This window comes from Staurois parvus, unplaced genomic scaffold (assembly GCF_062004578.1).
Source record: "Staurois parvus isolate SC_StPar_1 unplaced genomic scaffold, SC_StPar_1.0 ptg001858l, whole genome shotgun sequence".
In the NCBI taxonomy this organism is placed as follows: domain Eukaryota; kingdom Metazoa; phylum Chordata; class Amphibia; order Anura; family Ranidae; genus Staurois; species Staurois parvus.
In genome coordinates, this window is record NW_028319654.1 from 412,415 (window position 1) to 426,480 (window position 14,066).

A 14,066-nucleotide genomic window follows, 5' to 3' on the forward strand; every position below is an offset into this window, starting at 1 on the left:
ATGCTGCTGCCAGGTCCAGAGTCTCTCATGGGTCCCTGTACGGCCTCCCATTGCTGCTGTCTCCATCGCCACACTCTGCCATGTGCCACTTTCAGGTCTCCTCACACACTGCTGGTGTGTAGAATTTTTTGACATAGGGTGCTGGCAGATTATGGGCCTCCCATAGCTGCTGCCAGGCCCCTAATCTGCCATAGGCCCCTATATACCGCCTCCTCATGCTGCTGCCAGGTCCACAGTGTCTCATGCCATGTGCCACTTTCAGGTCTCCTCACACTGCTGGTGTGTTGAATTTTTTGACATAGGGTACTGGCAGATTATGGGCCTCCTATAGCTGCTGCCAGGCCCCTAATCTGCCATAGGCCCCTATATACCGCCTCCTCATGCTGCTGCCAGGTCCAGAGTCTGTCATGGGTCCCTGTACGGCCTCCCATTGCTGCTGTCTCCATCGCCACACTCTGCCATGTGCCACTTTCAGGTCTCCTCACACACTGCTGGTGTGTAGAATTTTTTGACATAGGGTGCTGGCAGATTACGGGCCTCCCATAGCTGCTGCCAGGCCCCTAATCTGCCATAGGCCCCTATATACCGCTTCCTCATGCTGCTGCCAGGTCCAGAGTCTCTCATGGGTCCCTGTACGGCCTCCCATTGCTGCTGTCTCCATCGCCACACTCTGCCATGTGCCACTTTCAGGTCTCCTCACACACTGCTGGTGTGTAGAATTTTTTGACATAGGGTGCTGGCAGATTATGGGCCTCCTATAGCTGCTGCCAGGCCCCTAATCTGCCATAGGCCCCTATATACCGCTTCCTCATGCTGCTGCCAGGTCCAGAGTCTCTCATGGGTCCCTGTACGGCCTCCCATTGCTGCTGTCTCCATCGCCACACTCTGCCATGTGCCACTTTCAGGTCTCCTCACACACTGCTGGTGTGTAGAATTTTTTGACATAGGGTGCTGGCAGATTACGGGCCTCCCATAGCTGCTGCCAGGTCCCTAATCTGCCATAGGCCCCTATATACCCCTTCCTCATGCTGCTGCCAGGTCCAGAGTCTCTCATGGGTCCCTGTATGGCCTCCCATTGCTGCTGTCTCCATTGCCACACTCTGCCATGTGCCACTTTCAGGTCTCCTCACACTGCTGGTGTGTAGAATTTTTTGACATAGGGTGCTGGCAGATTACGGGCCTCCCATTGCTGCTGCCAGGCCCCTAATCTGCCATGGGCCCCTATACCGCCTCCTCATGCTGCTGCCAAGTCCAGAGTGTGTCATGGGTCCCTGTACGGCCTCCTATTGCTGTTGTCTCCATAGCCACACTCTGCCATGTGCCACTTTCAGGTCTCCTCACACTGCTGGTGTGTTGAATTTTTTGACATAGGGTGCTGGCAGATTACGGGCCTCCCATTGCTGCTGCCAGGCACGTAATCTGCCATGGGCCCCCGTACCGACTCCTCATGCTGTGACGTTGCAACAAGGTGGAATTCAACCCTACATATGTTAGACCGCCTTTACGAACAGCGAAAGGCCATCACCGATTTCCTGATGTTAAAAGCGGATAAAGGTACTCCCTGTGTAACTTAGATGTCAGCCATTGGCAGCTCATGCGTGACACCTGCGCTTGCTCAGGCCCTTTGAGGAGGCCACGCTATTCGTGAGTCGGCAGGACTATGGGATGAACGACGTCATTCCTCTGTTGCACGTCCTGGAACAAATGCTGTTAACAATGGCTGGTCAGGGTGCGGTAGACGTGGCGCACAGATCTCAACGCCACATGACCCCTGTGGGGGCAGGACAGGAAGAAGAGGAGGAGGTAGAGGAGGACATTGGTGCTCAGGAATTATTGAGTGAAATGGGTGGTTTTTCCACTCAGCGGACAGGAGTGGAGGAGCAGGAGCATCTGGTAGAGGAGGAGGAGGAGGAGACAGAGGACCCAGACGCACCGTGGCAGTATGCTGTGGAGATGGAGGCAGGGAGTCCCTCGCATTCCTTGGCACAAATGGCCCATAGCATGCTCGCTTGCTTGCGTAGCGACAGCCGAATAATAACCATCAGACAGAGGGATGACTTTTGGCTGTCCACCTTGTTGGACCCTCGCTACCGTTCAAAAATGGTGGCCTTTTTCACACCTGCTGAGAGGGAGGCCAAAATAACGTACTATAAAAACCACCTATGTAGTCAGCTGGTCTCTGCCTGTCTGCGCCAACGTCCATCCTCAGACACTGTGGGCCCTGTGCGCTCGCGTTCCGCTGCCATGGCAGCAGGGGAGGGGTGGGGTGGTAGGAGCAGTGGCAGCTCCACCAGCAGCGGCTGCCTCAGTCTGCAGTCGATGATGAGTAGCTTTCTTCACCAGCGCAGTGAGGAAACTACTAACCAGCCGCAGCAGCAGCAGCAGCAGCAGCAGCAGCATCAGGTGGACCTGGAGCAGGACCTCAAACAACAGGCTTAGGCCTACTTGGACAGCACCCTGCCAACCGAGGTAGACAATCCCCTTGACTACTGGGCAACGAAACTTGACCTTTGGCCCCAACTAGCTGAATTTGCCCTTGAAAGGCTGTCATGCCCGGCCAGTAGCGTGGCATCGGAGCGCGTGTTTAGTGCGGCAGGAGGTATTGCAACTCCGCGGAGGACACGACTGTCCACCCAAAGTGTGGAGAGACTGACGTTTGTGAAAATGAATCAGGCGTGGATTAGTCTGGATTTCAAACCACCAGTTCCTGACACAACTGACTAAATCCGCCATGAATCATGCCCCAAACATGTGCCACTTTCAGGTCTCCTCACACTGCTGGTGTGTTCCATTTTTTGTCATAGGGTGCTGGCAGATTACGGGCCTCCCATAGCTGCTGCCAGGCCCCTAATCTGCCATGGGCCCCTATACCGCCTCCTCATGCTGCTGCCAAGTCCAGAGTCTCTCATGGGTCCCTGTACGGCCTCCCATTGCTGCTGTCTCCATCGCCACACTCTGCCATGTGCCACTTTCAGGTCTCACACACTGCTGGTGTGTAGAATTTTTTGACATAGGGTGCTGGCAGATTACGGGCCTCCCATAGCTGCTGCCAGGCCCCTAATCTGCCATAGGCCCCTATATACCGCCTCCTCATGCTGCTGCCAGGTCCAGAGTCTGTCATGGGTCCCTGTACGGCCTCCCATTGCTGCTGTCTCCATCGCCACACTCTGCCATGTGCCACTTTCAGGTCTCCTCACACTGCTGGTGGGTTCCATTTTTTGTCATAGGGTGCTGGCAGATTACGGGCCTCCCATAGCTGCTGCCAGGCCCCTAATCTGCCATGGGCCCCTGTTGTCGCTTGTTGGCATATTCCGCTCGTTCAGATGCTCCTTCTCCTGCTACTCCTCTTCACGGATTCCGTCAGCAGTCTTTCTTGGAATCCGTTTCCAAGAGACAACAGTTTGCGAGCACGCACCAGACGGTGCAGAAACTGAACGTCCTCCTGTCCAAGTTGCTGCTGCCAGGCTCGTAATCTGTCATGCGCCCCTGTACCGCCTCCTCATGCTGCTGCCAGGTCCAGAGTGTGTCATGGGCCCCCGTACCGACTCCAAATGCTGCTGCCAGGCCCGTAATCTGTCATGGGCCCCTGTACCGCCTCCCCATGCTGCTGCCACGTCCAGATTGTGTCATGGGTCCCTGTACGGCCTCCCATTGCTGCTGCCAGGCCTGTAATCTGCCATGGGCCCCCGTACCGACTCCTCATGCTGCTGCCAGGCCCGTAATCTGCCATGGGCCCCTGTACCGCCTCCTCATGCTGCTGCCAGGTCCAGAGTGTGTCATGGGTCCCTGTACGGCCTCCCATTGCTGCTGTCTCTATCGCCACACTCTGCCATGTGCCACTTTCAGGTCTCCTCACACTGCTGGTGGTTTCCATTTTTGTCATAGGGTGCTGTATGGCCTCCCATTGCTGCTGCCTCCACCGCCACACTGTGGCTCCACACTCTGGTTTTGGCCCCGTGACTGGCCAAATGAGTGAAGTGTGCGGTGATTCTAAGATCGACGGCACTCATCTGCATGTCATACTGCCTGACAGTATTATTTCTCTTCCCCAGCAGACTCCAAGGGCATTTAAATTAAAGGTACAGTGTTCAGCACTAATATTAAGTCTCTCTGAAGCCTAGAAACACCCTTTTTTAAGTTAAATTCACAGCGAATATATTCGACTCGAATCGAAATTTTTCTACGAATTCGCCGAATCAGTCGAATCGAATTTTTGAATACTTCGCTCATCTCTAGTAGTAAGGTCAAAGGTGTGGAGTGTTGGGGGAGCTTCAGTATGAGGAATGTAGGGTGGGGTGGAAGAGGAGGTCAGAGCAGTGGTGGGGCTGTGGGAGAGGGGTGATGAGGGGGTAGCTGAGTGAGGGTGAAGGGGGTTGGAGAGAGTTTGAGCAGCGACGAAGTCCCTGCGGGTTATGTTGAGGGGGAGGGGGGATAAGGGGGTAGCTGTGTGAGAGGGGACGGGTTGAGAGGGTGTGTGAGTTGCGGCAATGTCCTTGCGAATTGTGTCAATTTTGTTTTTGAAGTGATTGGCAATCTCAAGGGCAGTGAGTGAGGTGCTGGGTGGAGGTGGGGGTGGAGAGAGTAGAGAGTTGAAGGCAGAGAAGAGTCGGCGAGGATTGGAGGAGAGGGCCTTGATGAGGGTCAAGAAGTAGGCCTGTTTGGCAGCATGGAGGGAGGAGGTGTAGGTGCGGAAGGCAGATTTGTAGCGGCTGAAGGCTTGTTGGGATTTGGTTTTGCGCCATAGTCGCAAAAATTATGGACAGTCCCGAGGCACCCTTTCAAATTATGGACAGTCCCGAGGCACCCTTTCAAATTATGGACAGTTTTGAGGCACCCCATTATAAAATAGGGTGCCTCAAGCCTCTCCATAATTTTAAAAGGGCACCCCATTCTAAAATGTGAAAAACTATTCTAATAGTTTTTTATAACGCAGCAACACATGCAGGACACCCAACATTAGAGATGATTTATTACCTAAAAGGCAGGCTTGTCCACCCGCTGGCTTGTATACAAGTTTTGGGTAATTTTTAGACATTTTGCCAAGTCACCCCTGAAGAGACCTCAAGGCACCCTGGTTGAGAAAGGCTGGGTTAGATCGGTGTTTCTCAACCTTTTTTCAGTCAAGGCACCCTTTAAAAATTATGGACAGTCTTGAGGCACCCCATTCTAAAATGTGAAAAACTATTCCAATAGTTTTTATAATGCAGCAACATCCACACATGTAGGACATCCAATTTATTATCTAAAAGGCAGGCTTGTCCACCGATGGCTTGTATACAAGTTTTAGGTAAGAACTGATAGCAGAGGTACCAAATCAGAAAACGGAAGAAGGGTAAAAAGCAAGGCTGGGGTCAATATAGGACACGTGATTTCTTAACCCCCCTGGCGGTATTCCCGAGTGTAGCTCAGGGTAAAGTTTCAGTACCACAAGCGGTAACCCCCCCCGAGCTACACTCGGGAATACACTGCAGCTTTGCTCCGGAATCTCTTCTTCACATACCTTGTCCTGCGCTCCCACGATGTCCCTCCTGCAGTGTCCCCTGTAATGTCCTCTGGGTTCCGCTCCCTGCGACGTCGGGACATACGGGGGACGGAACTGGCGGGAAATTTGAAAATGTAAAAAGTGACATTTACTAAATACACTAAAATCACATAGTATAACATTCCTGTATCAAACCATTTCACATACATTTTGTCCCGAGTGCTTTGTCCGGCGCCCTGCCTGCATTATTACTGTTCTTTCTGCCTGGAAACTGAGAAACGTCCATGGCGTCCAAAAAGCGTCCCTTTAGGTCAGACGCAGTTTTAGAGCGGCTAGAGAACAGCGATAGTAAATCAGAACCACTTGCAGAATTGAGTGATAATGATTCGTGGGGGAAATTCCTCATCAGACACTGAAAACAATTCTGCGACTTTGCTCAGCGATGTGCGAACTTGGCGCTATATTTCACATTTCAGTGTTTTTGGTTTGATTATATTATTGAATTACATTTATTATTATTATATTATTATTTTATATTATTATTTATTAAATTATAATTTATGATTTTGTGTTTCAAGTTTTATCCTCCCCGGGATGTTTACTAGACTCTTGTTCGGACAGATTTCAGTGAGTTATTCCTAAGAATTACAGGCCTACAATAAAAAAATAACATATTTCCATGCAGTGAAGTCCTTGGCTTTGAGTGGTGCTCTAAGCTAATCTTGAGATCTACAGCTGCATCCGGTTTTCTATGTCACCAAATACTGATTTAGAGTACTTTAAGGTATTCAGTAGATACTGAAAATGAAATGTAATCTCCAAACACGGAAAGGTTTCTTCACAGTGAGAGCTGTGAGAATGTGGAATAGACTCCCTCCAGAGTTGGTTGTGGCCAGCTCAGTGGATTGCTGTAGGAAAGTCCTGGATTCTTTCTTGGATACACAGAATATAACTGGATATAAGATTTATAGGGAAAGTTGATCCAGGGAATATCCGATTGCCTCTCGGGGGATCAGGAAGGAATTTTTTTCCCTGCAGGAGCAAATTGGAACATGCTTTGCTGGGTTTTTTTGCCTTCCTCTGGATCATCTGTGGGTGTAGGATTATAACTTTTTTTTTAAATGGTTGAACTGGATGGACTTTTGTCTTTTTTCAGCCAGACTAACTATGTAACTATGAAAGAGATACAGAGAGAGATTTAATCTCCAAACATGGAAAGGTTTCTTCACAGTGAGAGCTGTGAGAATGTGGAATAGACTCCCTCAAGAGTTGGTTCAGCTAACATTTCTTCTTCCTTTCATAAGGGATAAACCAATGCCTGATCAACTCATCAAAAATGAATTTACTCGGAACATTTTATTTCCAATTTTCCTCTTCACTTTTTTACCATTCGGCGCACAACATACCATCGGTATTAAGATACATTTCTGTTATGCAGAAATTCAGGATCTTAGCAGGCCAGGCATTTGCAATTATCTCAGCTTCTATTAGAATAATCTTTTGCTTTCATCTACTTTGGATTGTGAATGAGAAATATAGGACCTCCACAAGATGGCTGCTGATGGCAGTAAATGGCCACCATTAGCCACTCACATCACAGGGGGAAAACATTTACTTCTGAACCTGAATTGCACAGTAATTGCACAATGACATTTGCTATGTACATAAGCTTCTAATCCTCAGGATATGAGATCTTCTGGTCATTTCAGCGAGTTTTATTTTTCACGAAACTGAATATATCAAAATAAACATGCTTTGAAAGATTTAATATGTTCTTTGAATCTTATTCCCTTTTAGAAAAAGGATACATTCACTTTCAATGGGCATTTATTTTTTTAACACTACAATAAGTAGATCATTATTTGTATCCTTTAACTTGTTTTTTTTTTTTTATTCAGTGGTCGCCATATCTGATAAATTAATTTTCAATTTTTCTTTATTATATCGGTACTCATCGAAATACAAAAGAGAAATGCAGAGAAAGATGTGACAAGTAGCCAGGCAATGATACAATATGGAGTCATTAAAAGAACCAGCAACACAGAAAGGTGCAATCCTATCTTGGAATGGTTCTAAAGTCTCAAGCAGGGGCGGACTGACCATTTGGAAACTCGGGCACTGCCCGAGGGCCCGGGGTCAGTAGGGGGCCCCCTTGAGATGCCCCTGGTGCCTTTTTCATAGGCTATTTTGAGTTTGGGAAAGGACACAGGGGCCCCATGATCCCCTATTGCCCGGGGGCCCCATGAGTTGTCAGTTCGCCCCTGGTCTCAAGGTTTTTTTTTTACCTTCATCCTTTCTATGCATGAAGGTAAAAACCTTCTGTGTGTAGCAGCCCCCCTAACACTTAACCTGAGCCCCCTCTTGATCCAGAGATGTCCACGAGAGCCTCTGTTCTCTGAGGACTCTCACTCCTGATTGGCTGAGGCCAGGGGCGGACTGACCATTCGAGCACTTGGGCACTGCCCGAGGGCCCAGGGTCAGTATGGAACTCCATGAAATGCCCCTGATACCTTTTATAGGCTTTTTTGGGTGTGCTTTGAGTGTGGACAAGGACACAGGGGCCCCATGATCCCTTATTGCCCGGGGGCCCCATGAGCTGTCAGTCCGCCCCTGGCTGAGGCCATTGTCAATCACAGCCAGTGAGTCATTCAGGAGAGGGAGGAGCAGGGGCAGGGCCGAGTCACGGTCCTGTGTGTGAAAGGACACACAGAGCCGTGGCTCAGGAGCGCATCTGCTCAGGTGCCCCCATAGCAAAAAAACCCCTACGAAAATGACGGTTTGGGGCGTTTTACCACACTTTGCTGAATTTTTCAGGCTAAAAAACTCCTCTAGAACCTCCCAAAAGCCAATAACAGAATAACAGAATAAGCATTTCAGTGGATCTCCTTGGATATTTACCCCACATATTTCCTGGATATATATATTATTCTGAGCCCAATTTGGAAGTACATAGGAATAAAGTACTGTACCATTTAACCCCCCTGGCGGTATTCCTGAGTTTGGCTCGGGGTAAAGTTTCAGCACCACAAGCGGTAACCCCCCCGAGCTACACTCGGGAATACACTGCAGTGCTGCTCCGGGATCTCTTCTGCACTTACCTTGTCCTGCGCTCCCGCGATGTCCCTCCTGCAGTGTCCCCTGTAATGTCCTCCGGCTGATGCCGGCATCCGTCTTCCGGGTTCTGTTCCCTGCGACGTCGGGATGTACGGGGGACGGAACTGGCGGGAAATTCAAAAATGTGAAAAAGTGACATTCACTAAATCCACTAAAATCACATAGTATAACATTCCTGTATCAAACCATTTCACATACATTTTGTCCCGAGTGCTTTGTCCGGCGCCCTGCCTGCATTTTTACTGCTCTTTCTGCCTGGAAACTGAGAAACGTCCATGGCGTCCAAAAAGCGTCCCTTTAGGTCAGACGCGGTTTTAGACCGGCTAGAGAACAGCGATAGTAAATCAGAACCACTTGCAGAATTGAGTGATAATGATTTGTGGGGGAAATTCCTCATCAGACACTGAAAACGATTCTGCGACTGAGCTCAGCGATGTGCGAACTTGGCGCTATATTTCACATTTCAGTGTTTTTGGTTTGATTATATTATTGAATTAAATTTATTATTATTATATTATTATTTTTTATGATTATTTATTATATTATAATTTATGATTTTGTGTTTCAAATTTTATCATACCCGGGATGTTTACTAGACTCTTGTTCGGACAGATTTCAGTGAGTTATTCCTAAGAATGACAGGCCGACAATAAAAAAAAATACATATTTCCATGCAAAAAATGTACCGCTTTGAGCACAGAAATATGGACATAATCAGACCGCTAGGGAGGTTAATCAGTGCAACAAAGGGTTTGATACCAAAATTTTGGTTAGTGGCAGAGATTCCGAAGCTGGTGAACTGGATAGATAGAGTGGAAGGTATTGTCAGAATGGAAGAACTAGAAGAGGATAAGATGGGAATGTTTAAAAGAATATGGAGTGTTTGGTTGAAATTTAAAACCTTAGAAACTTATATAGAATTAATGAAAGTAAAGGAGGTAGCCCAAGAATTCATGGTGATACCAGTTGGAATAACAAGTTATAGAAAAATGGATACAGATAGAGAAAAGATCGAGATTATGTAGGTGGGGATGGATGGGGATGGATGGAGGGGGGGAGATTGGGGGGTTATAGAATGTATTTATTTAGGGAAAATAAGGGAAAAGTATATTTCGGAAGATGGAATATGTTTTAATGTTGTTTGTATAATTACGAAATAAAAAAAAATCCAAAAACTGCCACTTTAAAAACGTAATGTGGGCTAAATCTTAGATTCCGAAGCCACGCCGATCATCAGCAACATGTGTAGAGAGTTTGCATCAAGAGTAGGTGTGCCAGACCCAATGGCTACAATATACATTCAGTATGAAATGCTCAGACAGTATTTTGATTATCCTCGATAGGAAAACTAAATGGGATGCTGGATAGAAAAAAAAGGAAGTTATTAACTAAATTCATTGATTTCTTTTCTTTCCCAGATTACTTGCATCTCCATGCTATGTGGTTACCCGTCAAAGATTTGGAGAAACCAATGTGTTCAGATGACCAGGTGAACACCAAAGAGATGGTTTCCTAAGCAAGGTATCCAGTAAAGCTCTTCTTATGAATACAAATTTATATTTGTCATATATACTGTATATACAGATTATTTAATGTTTTATATAGAAAGGCTTTCCAGCAGAAGCAAAAACAAGAGCTTACACTCACCGGCCACTTTATTAGGTCCACCTGTTCCATTGCATGTTTACACAAATTGCTGATTAGCCAATCGCGTGGCAGAACCTCAATGCATATAGACATCTAGACGTGGTGAGGACGACTTGCTGAAGTTCAAACCGAGCATCAGAATGGGGAAGAAAGGGGATTTAAGTGACTTTGAACGTGGCGCGGTTGTTGGTACCAGACGGGGTGGTCTGAGAATAAAAAGTTGCTGATCTAGCAACTCACAGCTCAAAAATAAAATAATAGATAATAAATTTAATTATATATATATATATATATATATATATATATATATCACTGATTAAATGTATTATTTTATTAATTTTCACCCTGTGGTTTAGTTATATTATTGATGTTTCTTTCATCCATGAGCAGCAGCACCTATTAATTTATTTATTAGGTTTAGGCACGAGTTTATTTTGTATCGCATACTTTCATTTCTGCCCTAACCTACTGTATATTTAGTAAATAAACAAGTGCAAAATCACTACTATAACTAGAACAACTGGAAAAAAATAGATACTTTGTAATTTGGTTCTATTTTATCCTTTATTACCAGTTAACATAGATTATATTAACATAACATAGATTTTATTTATTTATTTACTTATTTATTTATATTTCTTCTTAAAATGCCTGAAATTTTATATTTTGTTATACTGGGTGTCAAATCCTTATTTTTTTTTTTAAAAAAAGGAGGAAAAAAAGTACTGATTGCACGTACAGTATGACAAAGGAAACACGGAACATCATGGTCACAGAGCACAACAGAATCAGTTTGCATTCAGACTCTCTCTGTAATTGAAAGTCTACATATTGCTGCCTAAACACAGCGGAATTGGGGAGGAGGGAATAGGTTTCACCCCTCTGACTCCTTTAGCTGTGTGTGTAAATTTGAGCTTAAGCTGTTGATCTCTGTATTCACGCAAACTTGTAAAAAGATTGTAAAAATGAAAATCTAATACATTAATGTGTCAGGAAAAAGCTTAAAAAATAAATTGCAATGATAGGTGAGTAAGAAGGATTTGCAATCCTTTTTCTTTTGCTTTCCTTTTCTTTCCTTTCCTTTCCCTTTCCTTTCTTTTCCCTTTTGACTTTCCTTTTTCATTTTCACTTTCTTTTCACTTTTACATTTCCTTTTCCCCTTTCCTTTTCTTTTCCTTTTCACTTTCCTTAATTTTCCTCTTCTCTCCCTTTTCCTTTCCTTTCCTTCCCTTTCCTTTCCCACCCTTTCCTTTCCCCGTATGTTTTATTTTCAATTTCCCTTCCCTTTCCCTTTTGGCTTCCTTTTTCATTTTCCTTTCCTTTCCCTTTCCGTTTCCCTTCCCTTTCCCTTTTGGCTTCCTTTTTCCTTTCCTTTCCCTTTCCGTTTCCCTTCCCTTTCCCTTTTGGCTTCCTTTTTCCTTTCCTTTCCTTTTCCTTTCCCTTTCCCTTCCCTTTGCCTTTTGACTTCCTTTTTCCTTTCCTTTCCTTTCCTTTCCTTTTCCTTTCCCTTTCCCTTTCCCTTTCCCTTCCCTTTCCCTTTTGGCTTTCTTTTTCCTTTCCTTTCCTTTTCCCTTTCCCTTTCTCTTTCCTTTCCCTTTTCGTTCCCTTTCCTTTCCCTTTCTTTTCCCTTTTGACTTTCCTTTTTCATTTTCACTTTCTTTTTACTTTTACATTTCCTTTTCCCCTTTCCTTTTCTTTTCCTTTTCACTTTCCTTAATTTTCCTCTTCTCTCCCTTTTCCTTTCCTTTCCTTTCCCCGTATCTTTTATTTTCAATTTCCCTTCCCTTTCCCTTTTTGGCTTCCTTTTTCTTTTCTTTTTCTTTCCTCTCCTCTCCTCTCCTCTCCTCCCCTCCCCTTCCCTTTCCTCATTGCTTTCCTTTTCTCTTTTCTTTTTTCCTATCCCTTTTCCTTTCCCCTTTACTTTCCTTTCACCTTCTTTCATTTTCCTTTTGTTTTTTTTTCATATTCCATGTATTTCTTTGGCCTACCCCTCCTATCATTGTGTTTCCCTTCTTCCTTTTTTGGTTTGCTCTGCCCTCTCCTCCCTATGTACTTTGAATGTTGCAGGTCTCAGCCATCAAGAGCTTACAATCTATAAATATACTTCTCAATAGAGTGAACATGTTCTTCTTGCCGGCTGCATAAAGCTGTGCAGGTATTCAGTTGGAAGTGAATTGATCTGTTTGTAAAGCTTTTGTGCCGCGAGGCTGTTTTTCCTTCGAAGAGAATATACAGAAGCATATCCTTCGTCAGCCTTATGTAAGGGTTAGGCACGCTTTCAGGCCCTACCTCGCTCGGCATATTAATCACTGGATGGCCCTGCGCACGCAGCGATCGGCTGAGGATTCGCGTTGCACCGGCCTTGGTCTAGAAAACCCTGGCAGATTTTTCATGTACGTTGCCTCTGACCTATTTCAGTGTTGCTGTGACAAGGATCGTGCATTATCTGAGCCGAGGCAGCGATATCTCACCGACAATGTATATCTCTTCTTACTTCTCCTAATTACGCCTGGAAATTAATTGCAGGCTTTACAACAAGCAGATTGCTGATCATTTATTTTGACTTTTCAAGAAGCTATTTTTACATGACGATTAAACGTGAAAAATGGATCCCACTGCAAAACTTAAACAATTTTCTCTAATTAGATTGTGTTAATTAAGCTGGTATTTAAGGGCGCCGTGCGTCTGCAATTATTCGCGATACAAATGTACTGTACTTTCTACGGATATAGTATGCGTATTCTATTTATATCACAAAATATAGAATTCAAAATAAAAATATATATATACTGTTGTCATCAACAGAAAGCTATAATCAGCTTATAATTTATCAGATATGTATGTGATAAATAAAAACAGCAGGGGGCGCTATTTGAGTGTAGCAAGTATGGTACATTTTTTAAATGTACCATACTCCCCTGACGACATAATTGAGGACGAAACACATAGGGACAAGCCAAAGAGCATGACATCAGCACGCTCCGGCACATGGCGGCCATCTTCTTGGTTTGAAACGTACCGTTCATTTATATGGTGACATGCTGTTTTACATTCTTTTTTGATGTACGTTTTTTACTACATTTAAGGCAATACATTTAATTCACCTTACTACACTATGAGGATTATTCTTGCATTTTGAATGGGGTTGTCCTCCAATACATGTACAGAATATATACAATATATATATATATATATATATATATACTGTATATACATCTTGATATTCAGATCTTTTCATGTATTTCAGTCTACTTGAAATCTTTTAAGCATCTCATCCACAACACATTTCTATAAATCCTTGACTCCATCTCTACTCTTCCAGTCTACCCAAGGTTTCCACTGGTAATTGAATCTGCCAATTTTATTTTTTCTAATGAGCTAGGAGATGTTCATATACATAATTTGTTTTTAAAATGTATTTATTATTTATTTCAGGTACTTATATAGCACCATCATTGTACACAGTGCTTTACATATATATTGCACACATCATTCACATCAGTCCCTAACCCTCAAGGAGTGTATGATCTAAGGTCCCTAACTCACATACATACACATACAGTGGGGCAAAAAAGTCTTTAGTCACCACCAATTGTGCAAGTTCTCCCACTTACAAAGATGAGAGAGGCCTGTAATTGGCATCATAGGTAGACCTCAACTATGAGAGACAAAATGAGAAAACAACTCCAGACAATCACATTGGCTGATTGGGAAATAATTTATTTGCAAATTATGGTGGAAAATAAGTATTTGGTCACCTACAAACAAGCAAGATTTCTGGCTCTCACAGACCTGTACCTTCTTCTTTAAGAGGCTCCTCTGT

General features: G+C 44.7%; 1 protein-coding gene across 2 annotated transcripts in view; it reads left to right on the forward strand.

Moving 5' to 3' along the window:
- LRFN5 (leucine rich repeat and fibronectin type III domain containing 5) overlaps window positions 1-14,066 on the forward strand; it is a 341,992-nt gene that overhangs the window by 226,840 nt on the left and 101,086 nt on the right. For both annotated transcript variants that reach the window (XM_089664215.1, XM_089664214.1), the window contains one exon: window positions 10,015-10,117. The gene's annotated coding sequence lies outside the window, so the exon portion shown is untranslated. The remainder of the gene's footprint in view (window positions 1-10,014; window positions 10,118-14,066) is intronic.